At 40.9% G+C, this 17,464-nt stretch overlaps 1 protein-coding gene across 1 annotated transcript in view; it reads left to right on the top strand.

Annotated features, from left to right (window-relative positions):
* The window catches only part of ANTXR2 (ANTXR cell adhesion molecule 2), a 120,385-nt gene that overhangs the window by 38,088 nt on the left and 64,833 nt on the right, over nucleotides 1–17,464 (top strand). The window lies entirely within an intron of this gene.

Raw genomic sequence — 17,464 nt, 5'->3', positions numbered from 1 at the left:
ATGCTCTCTTCTGGATAATCTTTAGGCTCATTGTTAAATAGATTACATTATCACTGACACTTACAAGCTATTATTAAAATTATGTGTCAAGATGTGTACCACTGCTTAACATGTAATGATAAAATGAGGCACTAATTTAACAACGGTAGCAATCTCGTAACAGCACTGTGGCTATACTGCAGTTCTAGCCTTATTCTAAGTGTCACTAGCCATGGCTGCACATTACTTCCGGCCCTTTGAGGATTAATCCTTCCCTCCTCCTCTCAAATTCAGACATGCCCTAGGCTTTTAAGATCACTTCAACTTCGCTGTTCAGATTTGTGAAATTCTAAGCTAATCAGAAGTCAGAAAATGGTATGTCACATCTCAGCCCTGTAGGAGGGCAAAGGTTTTCAGGCTGTTGAATTTCTCCCTGTTTTTGCAAGTAGTTCTTCTCAGAGAGTTATTTAGGATGAGGTTAATACTAATCTGGTAGGAAGCACAGCAGTTTGTTACAGCTCTGCGTTTTCTTTCTTCTGTGGCAATTCTTAGCAGTTCAAGACCTAAGCATATCGCATAGATGATTTTCTGAGTTAAGCAACAATCAGCCACCTCAGTTGTGCTCTAAGACCGACAGCAAAACCCCAGATACACATCTGTTTTGTGCATTAAATAGCGACCAGGAGGAGAAAAGTTGGAAAGTGGTAAAAGAAAAAAACTTAGTGATTAACCCCAGTGGAAGGGAGTGGAGCAAATTACTGTGGAGGAGCTACGTTGTAGCCTCTGTGCAGCAGGCAAGGCTCCTGGGGGGAGCGAGCGCTGGTTTGTGGCAATGCAGGGAAAACAAGCGTGGAGGAGAGTGACATGGAGAGTAGAGGAAAGGGATGAGTTTTTAATGCTGTGATGTTTTCTTGCTACTCAAGTTGCCTTTTGTGCAGCTAGGCGAAATGTTGATCTTGTCCTATGTGCAGTGGGAGTTCGGTAGACTTACGTGCCTTTATGTCAAATAGTGCAGTTGCACCCTTTTCCATTGAGCTAGGCTGTATGTGGTTGTGCGCAAATTGTACAGAAACCCAGCTGTAACAAACTGCTGTCTTAGCTAAAACCTATCAGCACCGTGTACAGCTGTAAGAATGCTAATTTTCATCAGAACCATGTAAATCAGTCAGGTTAAGAACCCCTTCTCTCCATGCCAATTACTTCAGTGGAGTTGCCTTACAACAGAAGAACAGTAGCAAATTAGGCCGCTGGTATTAAGCACCTTGCGACCTGAAGCTGTAAATGCTTTTCTACACACTGTTAGTCTGAGAGCCTGTAAACAGCTTATCCTGACAAATCAATGGGAAATATATGGAGATGCATGGAATATTTGTATAGATTAAACCACGGTTTAAGTTATTTGAATATGCTGCATTTTTTGTTGTTCTGTGAAGAGCTTGTTTGGCTTGTGAAGCGTTACTGAAATAGACAACTCACCATATTGTCATTGCAGTGTAGATCAAGCACCTAATTACAGCACGTTTCTTCTCAGCAGCATTTGTAAAAAAGAATGCGTGAACAGTACACATTAAGTTGTACAGGTTAACAGGATTTTTTTTTTTCCAAAGTTACTATATGAAATATACTGTCATAACCTGATACTGAAGTAGTTAGTTTTGGCCCAGAGATAAACAGTTTGCTATGCAGAAGACTGACAGCTATGAAAGATATGTATGTACTTGAACTCTTGACTTTCCATTGGCACAGCTCAGACTATTGCTGGATAACTCCCAGTAATTCCTCATGTAGTGGAGCTAATATTAGTTGTTAATGTACCAACAAGCGATCTGCTCTTTTTCTAGTGCTCTTTTTAGTGGAATTAAGAGCAACAGAAACAAAGTTAGCTTTGTGACTTTTAAACCTGCAGTTTTGTTTCTGGGTAAATGGTAAAGACTCACTTAACAGGTTTCATAGTATTTTTCTAATTGGAGACACTTCTTGTTAATTGATGAATTTGCAGTTTTCACATGCAGAACAATAGAAATCCATGTGGAATAGATAAAATGCCAAAGTACCCAAGATGTTGGGTTGGTAAACCCCTGGTATCCTGGACTTACGCCACTGTGTATTTCCACTTTTATTTCCAGCTGCTGGCTGCATTTACTTTGGAGCCTCAAAAATGCCAGCTGTAGATTTAACCAAGCATTCTTTTCAAAGCCTATTTTTTCACAGTGCCATGTAGCAGATGGATGTAGTATCATTAGGTTATGTGACAACATGACTGCACTGCTTGTACCATTTGAAATACCTTCTTGTCATGCCACTTCTGAAGTGCAAAATTACATAGTCTTCTTACAAAACCAGCTCATTTTGAAGGACCCTTGATTAGCTAACAGAGAATTACTTGGGATTTCTAAACCTATGCATTATAAAAAAATGTTAGAAAATATTGAAATGTTTCAGAAAGGAAAAGTACCATTGTCACTCTTCAGGAAGAAGACAAGGAGACAAGTCCAAGTTGAATTGCTTTGCTTCCTGTGCTTTGAGAGATCATATGCAAGTGATGGCAAGTGTAACATTACAACTAAGCTGGCTTACTACAAAGGACTCAGATTAAACTGCACTGATCATTTAAAAGCCATATATTTTTAGGGTCTTGCAGAATGTTTGAGAAAATCGGTTTCCCAGTCTAGTTTAGGCTTGAATTTGCTGTCCAGCTCAAGGGAATCAAATTGTTTCTGTAGTCATTGTTACTTTGAAAAGAAAACAGAGCCCTTGTTGCTTTGGAAGACCGGTACAGGAAAAACTGGTATATTTTTGGAAGTCTATGTTCTTCTGCTGCCTTTGCTTTTGTTCTTTTCATTTTGTTCCAGGTTCTTTGAGAACGCATTCAGACAATGTATCTATAGGCTTGACTTCACAAACAGATGGTTTCTGTTCCTCTAAGCCAGTGGTAAAATCCCCTCTGCCTGCAGGGGAAAGGCTATCAGAACAATATACATTTCTCTTCCTGAACATTTACAAATTCTCTTGTGTTTTTAGATGAGTGGATGACAATAAAAGTTTAAATTAGCACAGCAATACAATATTTTACTGAAATATTTGTAGTGGATATTTACATGTCTGCTACTTAACTATCTCTGTTTGAACTCTGGTTTCTCACTGGAGTATTACAGTAAGAGATTTTGGATTCGTTGGTGCGTGTTGAAAAAATCCCATTTTATCTTGTGCAGAATCTCATCTAAGCAAAGCAAGAAAGGTTAGGTATAGGCTAGGCAGTGAATTATTCAAAATGAACCAACAGACTGAGAGAATATCATTGTTCTTAAAATAGTTCAGAGAACTACAGAAGTTTATTTTTTAATGCTGCTGCAGTGTTACTGGCCAGCTTCCACCTTTATGCATCCTGCACTTGAATTCATACGGTGTTTACTCTAAGATTAGCTTGTAATATGAAGTGAGCATTTACCCCTCAGTCCAGCAACATATATGAACTTATAACTTGACACAGATAGACTTAAGTGTGTCTGAGCACATGTGCAAAAATTTGGTTATGTGTTTCAAAACACCAATGGAAGGACAAACATCAGGTTAAGTGGGGTCACTGCTTTCATTAGGTATCACATGATTTCCATCTCTCAGTTGAGTGATGTTTTGACACTGTTGCCGTGAATGGCACTCGCCTCTGTCTGTCTAAGGGGTGGCCTTGAGAGAAGTGGGCAGTATCTTTCTCCTTGGGTTTGTAAGCTTAAGGAACAACAGAGCCAAAAAAGATAAATCCGAACATAAACCTGAGCGCGAGTGAAACCTTACTTGCAGTTACATTGAATTTATGATCAGATCACATGCAGAGATGGTACAGTCTGCACTACTGTGTTTAATGACCTTATTTGCCCTCTATTCAAATCATGTTGGTTTCAGCTTGCATATATCCCTTCCTACATCCTGTCCAACATGAACAGCTGGTGGCACTTAAAGAGCAAAGATTAAATAGGAATTATTTTTTTGTGTGGTAGGAAGGAAAATTACTATGCTTATATTCCCAAATTCTTAGTTGCCTCCAGTTTCAAAGCAGCAGACCTAAGTTTAGTCTACAGTGTGCAGTTCACTTGAAACAAAGCACACAGCAATGCTTGATAATCTGTTAGCGATTATCAGATATTTTTTTTTAATGTAGTGGTAGTAGTAACTGCTTTTGGCAACAGCACAAGTTGACAAGTTTAGAGGTAACTGTGAATGTACCTCCTATCCAGACATTTCAGTAAGGAGTTACTGAGGGAAAAATTAACCTTACTGAGCAAATCTTAATCTGTGTCTGAATGTAATTGGAGAATAAATACCTCAGACTCTTACAACTGTAAGAAAAAGTAAGAACCTCTGTCCTAGAAAGAAAACATAGTGGGAAACAATCTCTAGGAGCAAGCACATTGCTTGCTTTGTATTTCTGAACTGCAAATGTTACCTTGAGACATGCTTTTATTTGGCTATTAACCAGATTTCTCACAGGAGGAGCCTGTGTCATTCAAGTCTTTGTTCTTCCTGTTGACAACAGCTGCTTTGCTTGTTTTGCACTCATTTGTGAAAGGGATGGCAGCTCAGAGGGAGTTCAGAAACATAAACACATCGTGTGGTTTCTGCACTGTCACTTCTCAGGTCTTTAGATATTTATTTTTTTATTTGTTTGTTTCTGGTTTACCGCCAATTTTCTTTGGATCCTGTCTTTGTAACTTGGATATTGTCCCTTAGGCCTTTGGAAAGGAAAGATGAGAGAAGAAAGAAGTAACCATCTCCTTAATTTATGTAGTACCTTTAGCCTTTCTGTAACCTATTTCAGGAACTAGCTTAACCACCTATTGCTGCATCCATGTGTCATCCTTTTAAGAAGTTTCTCAACTTCTCTACATATGAAAATAAAACTTTTTTTTGGGGGGGGTTATGTTTCACTTTTATAGAGTATCAGTTGTTTTTTCCACAGCAGGAAGTCCATCCTGTAATGTTCAGTAATGCTGTCTGGCTGTTTACATTTGACAGTTTGCATTGCCTGCCCTCTGTCTATTTTTGTTTGAGCTAGAGCTAAAAGAAGCTCCATTTCTCTTCTTTTTTTTATACCATTTTGTATAGCCTGTGATAGCTGGAATGCAGGCAAGAGTTTTCTCATTCTCTGGCCAAAATTTTGATGGTGCGATCTTAATCTCTGAAGTACAGATTTAGGGCAGAATTAGCTATTCTGCTTTTTGCTGTGGATCACATACAGGGCTGAGGACAATAGGAATCAACCACAAGCTTCAATATAAACATGACTTTGAGAACATCTCTCAATAGGGGCTTAAGGGAAGCCACGGTTATGTCTTCTGGAAGAGCTTGTAGCTCTGCGCAATTGGAGAGGTAAACTTGATAGCCCGGTGCATTTCTTCCTATGGGTTTCTGACAAATTACCATAAAAGCAGTTCAAAGTTACACAGTACTGTGGGAGTCCATTTAAAACTTATGGCAGTTTACAGGATGCACCAAAAAGTTCCTGCTTGCTGCTTTAGAGGCCTCAAACGTTTTTCGCAGCAGCTACGCAGGTGAGAACTAAAGCTAGCTCAATGCCTAGAAATTCACGCCCAAGCTGTCACTGGCATTCCTGCCCTGGGTTTCCGCCTTCCTGGGAAACAATCTCCTGATACAAAGAGGAAGCACGTGCTTCATATTTAATTCTAGGTGCTTTGAGTGAAAGATGTTTCCATGACAGTGGAACAGTGGTACTTTTGAGTTTTGCTTTCCAGTCTTGAAGTGTCATTTTTATTAATACCAGCACTAGATTTAAGAGGAAGAGTGTGAACACATGAAAGCAGACACAGTGAAGATGAATGGGTTGTGGGCTCCATCCTGCAAATTACCTCATTTGGTTTCTAGACAGCTGCTCTCGAATGAGAGCAGCTGAAAGGTGTTCTACAAAATGGTTGTCATGGCAGGCTTCTAACAAAGGATGCTAACTATTCCCCCCCGCCCCAGCTAGCCCAAAGATAGAACATATTATGCCTTTATGCCATCCACTGCTTCTTGTGACATAAACGGAGCCAGAAACTTAAAATTTACTTTCGTATTTCACCTCTTGGGGAACAAGACCATGTTACATTGGCCAGCAGTGTTCTCTAGTTCATTATGCAGGCAGAATGCCATGCAAGCCTTGCATCTTCAGGGATGTGTACAATACATGCAGAAGCAGTGAAGCCATCCTTTTTCAAAAAAAACTTTTTCTACTGTTTGTTCCCTTTCCTCCTCCAACACCTGTAGGTCCTTAAACAAGCCTCACCGCTTCCTCCCATGTGCTATCATACTTACAGTCTTAAGAGGCACGTTGTTTAAGGCAATTACCTGGAGCATTGCAGTTTTCATTAGTACAAGGTGATCAGATTTCATAAATGTATTTATTACTGCAACTCCTTTATGGGATCTTTACTTTTTCCCTGCTTTTTTCTGTGGTTGATAATGGCTCTGAAGAAGTAAAAGCAGTGTTAAAAGTAGTGGTGCTTTGTAAGGTGACTGATGTTTAATATGTTTGCGTAATTACCTTCTGGCTAATAATTCTAACCCATTAAGTAGCTAGTTAGTACATGTTTCGAATAAACACATCTGGTCATGCAATGAGTGAGGGTTCTGCCTACGTGTGGGTGACAGATGTGATGGTAGTTTCCCCAGTGCTCTCTTTTAAATAATTAACAGCACGCTAGTGAAGTGGCCTTAGACAGACAGACAGCCTCAAAGCCAGCTGTATAATCTCAGAGCTGTGTCTGTGGACATGTGCCCCATCTCGTTTGTCTGCTCCAGCTCTAACATTCCCTCTTCTTTGGTATTTCAAAAGCTACATGTAGCTGTAAGAAACAGCCCTTTAGATAACTTTGGACTCTTGGCTGCTGGTCTGAAAGGCAGCAGAAGGAATAATGTGTCAGGCCACCCAAGGGGCAAATAGTTTTGAATTCACAAGCCTTGCACATTGATCTTTCCTACCAAACAAAGGGCATTTGAAATAGTCCCGCCCTGTTTTTTCATTACGTGGAGCTGCTGGGTTAGGTTTGGAGACAACTTTATTTTGGAGGAAATGTCATCTTGTGGTAGTGGACTTTTTTATGTGGTCAGTTAGCTTCCTAGGCTGGAACAGCTGGTAATTCTTACAAATTTCAAAAGTGAGAAAAACCAAGATCAGTTATATGCAGAAGAGACCATCACTTCCAACTCAGCTGTCATTTTGTTTTTCACATTTTGGCTTTTTGTGATGGGGCTGTTTAAAGTTGGTTGTGTCCACACACCACCCCCACCCCCCCCAGCTGAGGGAGGAATTATGTCAATAAATTAAATAAATAGCAGGATATTTTGCAAGAGGCTAATTTGCACAGAAATTACTGGGTAAAAATGAGACTTGAGTTCTTGCTTACCAAAGGGCAAGGTAAGATTTATTCCTACTTCTGAGGGTCTGTGAACCCTGATGATTTTGTGTCTATGCTATAATGGTTAACATGCAGCTGTCATTAGTTCTAGTGATACAGGCTCAGTCTGTGACCTTTGTTTTGTAAGGCATCAACAATAGCACAGCTGCCCCTGCATAGTTGAGATCTCAAACCTGCAATTTGGCAAGAGGAACAGAACAAATTGGATAAATACACATAAACACATTGTGAAGGAAGGGAAAACAGAACAGAATGAACCAGAGCATCATCCTACAACTTGTTTGATAGGGATGATTTAAGTAGGCATATGGTATAGTTAAATGTGCTTTCAAAAACATTGGCCTGATTCTTCAAGCAAATATGAAATAAATATCTAAATAGAAAGAGAGCTGATACAGTGTCATTAATTCTCTCAAAGGAGGCATATGAATGCCTTTGGAAATGTGTGCAAGGAGGGGGGCTGGGCATGAATGATAAGCAGATTTATATTCCCACACAAAAAGTGTTGCTAACTGATTGTTAAGATTACACAGTTGTACTTTCTTCCAAGGCTGCAATCATTAAAAAAAACACCCAGGCAGGCAATAAGCTAATATTCAGACCTAACCCAGCACCAGTTTTCACATCTTACTAGCTCAGTGTTGTTGTAACAGACCACCGCAGCCACTGTAATACCTCTCACACACCGTTTCCATCTAACAGTGGCACTGCCTACAGCGGGCATATTTAAGAGCTGAAAATCTCTGCCATGCTCATCCTACATTGCAATCTTTCAATACTGTATTGTTTAGTAACTCAGTAACAATTGTAAGTTAAAATTAGCCTTTGTCTTTCTGCATTCCTTTTACCAGATGGAAAAAGCCTACAAAGTAGATAAGCTAAGAAATTCCAAAGGTCTTATCACAAAATAAGTCTAAACATATATTCAAATGATGCTTTTCACAAGTCAGTTATATCTCCCACATAAGCTACGTGCAAATACTCAAATATGCAAATGATGTGATTTCCTGAGCTTGTAGATAAACATGTGAGGTGACCTATTTATTCAGACAAGTCCATAACTTTGTCAGGTTCATTAATTTGAGTAGGATGTTCATTTGTCTGCCTGAAGGAGTACTGAGAAAAGTTGTAACTTAATTGAGTTTTCTTGTGACATGGAAATGAGTAACCGAAAACCACATAAAGGCGATAATTACTATTGTTTTCTATGGCTAGGGTGGAATCAGTGTTACTATTATTATTTTCCTCCTTGGTTGAGAAAGGTAACATTTTGGGAATCATGTTGCAAGTGCAGGGAAGAAGTGCTGAAGAAGGGGGGGTTGCATGCAGGCTTGTATACCTTCCAGAGTCGTTTAAGAAAGGATTAGTATTTCATGGTGCATATTGAGCGTTTTCTGTTCTCTTTCTAGATAAGTAGTTACATTTACCTTCTTTTTGTGGTATTGTTAACTAAATAGCCTTTTCACAACCTTTGTGACAATTGAAGCAAGAGGTTAATTTGGCCACAGAACTACATTACTCGTTAATATAAGGGGCATGAGTCATGTGATGAGTACTTAGCCACTTTGAGTTAGGCAGCTTGTTTAAATGTTCAAGTGTGGGTTTAAGGACCCATTTTCAAAGACATCCTCAGCCTATAAACTACATTGCAACTACATACTGCTTGAGGAACGCCCTGTCCAGAGCAAAGGGGAGCAATTTGAATTAGGATTCAATAGGATTTCTCAGCGAAGAGGTAGCTTATTGACTAAGATACTTCAAGTTCCAGATAATGCCAGTCATTACTATAAAAAGACAAAAGCACAATAAACCCACGTGACTAGCTGCCTCTCAGTAACCAGTTATACAGCACTCAATGAAGGAGGACAGGCAGTCTGCTGTTGCCAAAGGAGGTACCAGCCACCAGGACAAACCCTGGGCTTCCTTTGGCTTGTCAGCCTTCCTAAAGCCTTTCTGTCTTCCCTGCACACATCAGCTGAGCAGCTTTCAAACACAGGGGACATGATAGCCAACACCAAAAAAAAAAAAAAAAAAAAAAAAAGGGGGGGGGGGGAATACTTGCTCCCTTCTAACTTCCTGCTGCCCATGTCAGCCGTGTGAGTTCCCTGTGCTCACAAATTGGTAGGGTGCCATCTCCAAATTGAGTTGTTTTCACCTGTTATTCTCATTCCAGAGCCCCTGTGCTCAGGTGGCTGGAATACTTCATCAGATATGTACTCATTGCTCATCACACTCGTTGGTTTGATATTAACTTTATTCTTCAGTGTAGATAGCTCTTCTTCCCCAGTAGCACTGGCTAAAGACAGTTGTCATGAATTGGATCCTCTCCCACCTGCACTAATTCCTTTCTTTGCAAAGTCAGTGAGACTTAGCATTTATTTTCAGCACCAGCACTTCAGCTTCCCGGCGCCACCCCCACCCCCCGCAAGCATTTTGTTCCAACAACAATAAAAAAGAGTGTGGTTACCAATCACTGCTTACTTACGTGGTACAATCTCCCCCCTCCCCAACAGCTAGGGAGAAACCAGAATTATGGCTGGATTAGGTTTAATGTCTGTTATAAATATTAACTTCTGAAAATATTTTAGAAATACATTTAGTTTGACACAATTAGATTATAATGGGAACTATTCACAGATGGAAACATCCTCAATGAATTGTATAGGCTAACTGGCTCCTAAGACATATGGATCTGATGTTAAGATCAGTAGTAATTTCTAATGCAGTCCTTCACGTTCCTCAATAGGGCACACAGTGTTCCCAGAGCATTAAGAAAGAGTGCGTGAGCAGAACTAAGTGCTTAATATTATGCAGTGGACATAGTATCCTGAGCTGAATTAATAGACTAATTTAACATAATAATGACATTTCATACCCTGTTACTGCAGGTTCCCATGATTCCATGAGAGTAGAGCTAATTCATTGCTGGCTTCCAGTTCTTTCAAATTCACTAGCACTTCCCAGCAGTGAAATTCTTAGGACTTGGTACTTCTGTCCATTTCCGGTGGAAAGCCAAACCCAAGCAGACAGTATGTCGAACACTCTGCTGAGAGAGCTAGGTTCTTCTGGGGTAACAAGAGGGTAAGAGAACTATAACTTGAATTTATGTCCATGCTAAGATACAGCAAGAATGGTGGCAGGGAGGGGTGGGGTAAGAGTTTGTGTCAATTCTTTACCAGAACTGCAAAACATCTTAATGATTTGCACAGTGTGCAAGTCTTGCTATCCTTGGGAAAATAATTAGATATTCCTTTTATGCCTGTGTAGTTGGTAGGAGGAAAACAACTCTGACCATTCATCATAACTGCAGATTAACTGTCCCCACTACAATTTACATTGACTCGAGTAAATGGTTTCCTATGCTCCCCAGGCGTAGATGACCCTTGGCATAGTGAAACTGCACTGAATGTTTGGCAGGCAAGGTTTGTAACCCTGTTCCAAGGGAGCCGGCTGTGTCCTTGTGCAGCTGGGGCTTTTGATCTGGGAAGAGCAACAAAACTGGACCTTCCTCCATGGCTGCAGGGATCTGTCCGTAGACACAGAGAGTCAGATCTGTGGTCCTGGAGTGTTAACTGAGAACCCGAAAAAGGATACTCTGTGCTTTGGTTGGTGAGAACGTGTGGGTAAATACCAGTTGTATCCCCGGTGAATAATGGCCAACGATTTCAAGCTCAAGTTGGTCAAATGAGACCCTGTGTCTGCACAGTGAGATTGGAGCTGACCCCACTGAGACACCATCATCTGTTGCGCAGGGTCCTATGGCTGTCTCACATACCCTGTCTGACTTAGTTGTCTCCCTGTGTATGTCACTATGCTTGCTTTTCAACCTTTGGGCAGAAAATGAGGGGTGACATGACAAAGACTGGCTCACCTGGCACTAAAAATTTCAGTCTTCTTCCTGAGGTGAGATCGGTATTTTTTGGCAACGGAGCTTTTCCTTCAAACTCTTATACACAAAGTACTTGCACTGAATGACACCTTGTATTTGCTCCAGCTGTGAACAGTGGTGAGTATTTCTTTGTTAAAAACTTGAACATGCTTTTGTCAGTCACAGTGTGTTCCGGTTTCCCCGTCCTTCAGGTGACCATCAAAATAAAGTATGGTTGTGGCGGCACCCCTTTTTGCTGCCAGGATGTTGTGTAGGGGATGGAAATTACATGGGGGTAAAGTGATAGGCATGCAAAAAATTATAGTTAAATTGGTAGTTCCACCAGAACCTTCTCCCACACTGATACTGATTTTCTGGTGTGTGATTTTTATCTATCTATCTATCTGTGTGTGTGTGTGTGTGTATGTAAACACACACACAGATACATATGTATGTATGGATATATTTGGACTACGTACACACACGCACACTTACTGGCCTATCAATATTAACTGTAATACAGCTATATATTAGTTCATAGAGGTAGTTTTTTTTTCAAGGGAAAGCACCCTTTTACATAAATAGATCTGTTCTTTTTCTTCCTACTATGTACAGCATTTTAGCTACTTTAATGCTGGCACTTGATTCTAAAATACCTTTGTCACCATAATTTTAGTAACTTTTTGAGCAGTTGCCAGTTTAATTTTCAGTGCGTGAAAATTGCAGGTAAATTATTTATTACTTCCAGCAAATGTCTTTCACAATTTTATTTAATTTTTTCATCTTTTTTAATGGGTCATAAAATGGCAGTCTTTTATTGGATACTCGTAAAGTAAGGAGCAAATGAATACTTTGCAAATAGGTTACTGTGGATTGAAATGTCAGCTGTATTTCACAGCGTATGAAATTCTTTAGACCAGAGCTGTAGTGACATATGGCAGTGGGCCATGCTTCTCTTCTGTAACAATAAAACAGCAGTGGACATAAAAGAAAGAATTGCAATTGTTGGGTCATTTCAAGTTACACTTTTTGGTAAATTATTTATTTTAGTGACCACTGGGCCATGACTGACACAGTTGAAAGTTGCAAGAGTCTTCTAGTTAACTTTGGTCGTAAATAAGGACATTTTTAAAAAGCTGTTCACAGACTAAAATTTCCAGGATTGATTCCCAACCAAAAAATGATAGTTCACAGACAAAAAGAGAGGGAAATCCCTTCCACATTGAGCAGGGGCTATGAACTGTAAATAAAACCCGCGGTTTTTTTCCTGTTACAACGAAATAGCTTTGAAAGTATGGACCACTGGAAAATTGCACATTAGACCTGTGGTACATAAAAAGCAGTAGTTTGTGAGTATCTGCACAGCATGTTAATTACACATGCTTATTAGCTCAACTTTGCCCTCTCTTTGATTCCACTTGACTCAAGGCCTGTGTTAGAAGTGATCAGAAGATAGGAAATGAGCATCCTGGCTAAAAGCCTTAAAAAGATGCAGAGTTTGGGCACTGCTGCATTTCTGAGACCAGTGCAGAGGGCTGCACTCGCCTTCCCTTGAGGCTTGTTTCTGCAGCCATGTTTATCAAACTAGGCATAGGGAAGCTGGTCAGCTCCTTGTGTTTTGGGGTATAAGTGCACAAAGGCCTGGGTATTTGTGCATGCTGAGAGCGGGCCTCAGTTACTAGAACCTCTGATTGTTACCCTGGGGGTCCGCACCCCCTTCCTGTGTGCACAGGGGTCAGATGCACACCAAGACCCAGTCAGAATGTGTCACACAGCAGAGGTGGGGTATTAGCTGGGTGATGGAGGATGTCTTCCTGGGTTGCTACAGCAACATCAACACTGACACTTCCTGATTCTTGGTGGTTTTTATTCAGGGTTGACATATCCTGCAGCTTTCAGGAACTCAGCACTTGGCTTTGTTATGTGCTGCTATGGAACTAGCATCAATCTAACTTTTCCTTGCAAAAATAGGGTTGCGTCAAAGGGTCTGTTTTATTTCAGGGACAGTCAGCCCTCAGGTGCGCAGCTGTGCTGGTTGGTGTGACCAGATTCACTGGAGACAGGGCACAAGTGAGGGTTCCAAGGCAGCCTGGATGCCAGCACAGTCTTTCTTTCTGTGCCCGGGGACACACTGACACCTTCTCTTCTCTTGTCTTGCTCTCTCAGCATACTTCAGCAGAAGGAAAAGCAGTTTTCCTGGAGTCTTTGGAAAACAGTTAAGATACAATGGGTGTAATCGTGTAAATCACCTAAATAATTGCTGGGAGATCTGGCCATACAGACTTACAAAACCAGGCATTTAGTGCCTGTGGAGACATTGTTGAGGCGATGCTCTCACCGGGCAGACTGAAGTCATGGTCTTAAACAATCAGCTGAGCAAAATCCATGCTGCTGTCTTCCCTCTTGAGCTGAGCCCCTCACGAAAAATCACTGCAGTCCATAACACTTTAAATTGTGTTCTTCCAGTCTAAAGAAAAAAAGTATCAGCAGAGGCCCAAAGATTTAGAAATGTTATCTGGTGACATATCTGGTGACATATGCTGGTTCAGCTCTTAGCTGATTTGAGCTTTACTGATGGAACCTGACACTTGCAAAATACTGACAATCACCAGTGGGAAATTAAGGTGCCCCCAAACCAGAATTGCTGCAGAACGTCATTTTATTTTCAAAATATTTGCAGTTTATGCTGAGTACTGAGCTAAAAGCCTCACACATGCGGACAGTTACTAGTAAACACTAGTGGATTTATGTGTACATCTTTCTCTTGGATGTTCGTGAGTGAGTGAGTGAGTAGGAGAAATAGGACACCTAGTTTTTGGAACTCCAAATCTGAAGGGGTAGTGTTTATATGAATCAGAAGTACACATAGCCCATCAAACAGGTGGATGCTAAAGAAATAAAACCCCACATTTCTTACACTCTACGGACATGACAGTTTCAGGAAAGAAGTGATTTTGTATGTTGACAGGTTCATCCTTTTGAAGATGAGATAATTATCTGTATGAGTTCACTCTGTGGCTTCTAGAACTGAGTGAGTATGATCAACTCCTATGAAAATCTCAAGTGGCTCATCCCTGCAGCTGTGTATCAGGATGGAAGTGGATAGGGAAACTGGTTGTTCCTACTGCATTGTATGTGCGCTGATAGCTGATGTGTTCAGTGAGCCTGTTGCTTGGCATATTTGTCAGACCATCTGACAGCTAAAGGTCAGGACAATGTGAAGTGTGACAGTAGTGAGGTGGCACATGGCACCAGGGACTTGAAAAGCCACTCTTCCCGTAGTCTGTGGGAGTTGGTGAGTGGTGGGGCCGGTTCTCGTTTAGACACACGTGTGGTCGATGCCCTTTTCTGGGGCCTCCTGTACTGCTAGCACAGTGTGCAGAGGCATTGCGTGAATGAGTGTCAGATTGGTAGACCTCACTGGCAGCAAAGTTCAGACCGAAAGGGCTACAGGATCTTGCTCAGTGGCACCTCCCAAAAATACAGGCAAGCTCCCCGCTGTAGTAACTGCCTCTAGTTACTGCACAGACTTTGTGGTATGCTTTTGTTCAGCTAATGACAAGTTTCCTCCTGGGCATTTTTCCTGGACTGAGATTCTTGTGCTGGTTTTGAGGACCTGTTTCCATCAACTTACGTACTCTTTAACAGGAATTGGTTATTTGTCCTTTACTCGGTACCTGGTTGCGGCTGTGTTCTGAAGCTAAGAAAAAGAGCTTAAAGTGCTGGAGTTGTGTCCTGGTGACCCGGCTTGCTCAGCATACCACCCCTCTGGGACTCAGGCAGGTCACATGAGAGAACAGATTACAAACATCCCTACTAGCTGGTTTTCTCCCAAATCCCAGGTAAAATATTTAGATAAGTGAATGAGGCCAGAACACAGTGCTCAGGCCTGTACAATACATCAGCCGAGCAAACATTTTCTTTTGGGGCTGGAATTTAAAGGTGTCTTTTCTGGCAGAAGACAGTAGTGGTAACGTTACCACTTTTTAGTCCATTGGGGAATCCCTGTTTGAGTAGAGCTTGTCAGTGGACATGAATAGTGGCCAGCTCTGTGCTGCAAACAGTAAGGTCTAAACATGGGCACTAGTCCACTTAGAAATCTTAGCTATTACGCAAAAGTTTTCATACAGCCTAGTGAGTTGAAGGAAGTTTAAAGATTCACAAGGTAACTGGGCAACGATCCTTTTCTTTTGAATGGGTTAAGATGTTCTTCTGGAGTGTTCTGTCCAATTGTCTTTGAGTCTGTTTGGTAGCAAAGATCATCTAAAAAATATCATAGTTTCTTAATAGCTAAATTAGACAAACCTTGAATATTTCAGCCAAGACGTGTCAAGCTCGCAGTGGCAAATAGCTAAGTGTGGTAGCTGCAGAACACTCCTAGAAAAGACTAAATGCCAAGTGTTCCATACAAAGGCAAGAGAGAACTGTCCATAAAAATTCAAGATAAGAATATGTATTGCAGCAGGAACATGCAGTTTGCTGCACGACACAAGGAAGCTAGAAGAAAAGAAGGTGTTTTTTGCTTCAAGCTTCAATACGTCCACCTTCAGGATAAGCCCTGATGCACACCTAGATGCTTGCTGACAAATCTGTCAGGGTGTGGGGGACAGCCTGGACGCTGTGAGTATAGAAAGTGTTATTGCAAAGAAGTAATTTATTTCCTGAAGTTCTAAGGGGTATGTGGAAGTCTACTTTTATGAAGATCTGTATGAAATAATTTATAATTCTAGTGAACTTAGCAGTTTTTGTGTGTTGGGTTTCTTATACAGGAGAGTGAAATTAAACATGAGTAGCAGTTAGAGGTACTGCTAGCATGGTGAGAATGTGCCTCAGCAGTACTTTACCTCTCCTTTGTATTTCAAATGGTTTTTGTTTCCCAGTTGCTCAGCTGAAAAACATGTGAGCCTGAGCATATGACGTGTCAGATAGTGCTTGCTAATGCTGGCAGTGGTAGCCAGCCACCAATGCATCTTCCTTTTCAACCGTGTAGGCTTGGGACTGGTAGTAATACGTCGTGCAAATCAACAAACTGCCAGAGTATAAAAAACATTGTGAAATGACGTTAGGAAATATTCCTGACTGACAAGAACACACATGGGTCAGGAGGAAGGATGATATTGCCAGACAGCAAAGGGGTTTAATTAGTAAGGGGATAGCAGAAAAAATCCCATAGGAAATCAAGGACTTAGGTTTGTTTTAAATAAATAAATAAATAAATGAAATGGGGAAAAAGCAAGCATCTGAAAGCATTTTGGAAATTTGACCCTAGTAGCTAGCAGCAGCCATAGTCAGGCGTAGTGTTACTGGCCAAATCCAGCAATTCTTCACTCGTGCATAGGCAGAATTGTGTTTTATCTCAGTGGGAGTTTTGCCCAACAAGAGACTATAGATATGGTTCAAACCAAAGATAAAAGAGCTGAGGAAAACCTACAATGTATTTAGACACAGTTAAAATATGATCAGAAATCTAGGCTCTTGAAGATCATGATAGGTTAATTTAAAAATCAAAATCATTCAGTGTACTATATCTGGATTTAGAGCAATTAGAAGGCTTTTTGCCACGCTAGCAGGCTTTGAACCAAGCAATACACTCCAAATTATGGCACCGATCAGCAGAAAGGCACCCCCCACTACTTAGACAAGTTCAGAAAAAGTAGAAGGGCTGAATAGGTCTTGTTCAGGAAACATGACTGCAGTGAATGCCCATTCTTGGGTGTAACCCAAGTTCAAAACTTTGTGCAGAGCCTGTGGTGTGTTTCTCCAAGTTGTGCTTTAAAAAGATGAGGCTAATGGGGAAAAATGAAACATTTAAGAGATTAACCTTTCCTTTTTGAATTTGTGCTTCACTGAGAAGTTGCCATCCAAAAATACTTCTGTGCGCTATGGATTCTTTGGTATTTATGGACAGAATTCAGTTACTCCCTTCCACTTAAGGTATTCTAGGATTCTGTGATTCAGTTACACCTGTGCAGTCGTAGTTAATGCAGTGGTATGACCAGGGTGCAAAAGGATGCAGCCACAGGACACCAGAAAGAGTCATGTTAATATAACTGGGCTGTAGGTGACTTAGACAGAAAAATGCTTGATGTGATGCATTTATAATGCAGAAATCCCCCAAAGGTTTAAGAGTTTAAACATGCAAACTTCTTCAGGGACATTTGTCAGGATTTGGGCTGTGTTTCAGCAACACAGCATGTACTTCAGTCCA

The sequence above is a fragment of the Falco peregrinus genome, chromosome 2 (assembly GCF_023634155.1).
Source record: "Falco peregrinus isolate bFalPer1 chromosome 2, bFalPer1.pri, whole genome shotgun sequence".
Taxonomy (NCBI): Eukaryota; Metazoa; Chordata; class Aves; order Falconiformes; family Falconidae; genus Falco; species Falco peregrinus.
The sequence above is the reverse complement of the archived record's forward strand: the minus strand, read 5'-3'. Positions and strand labels throughout refer to the sequence as shown.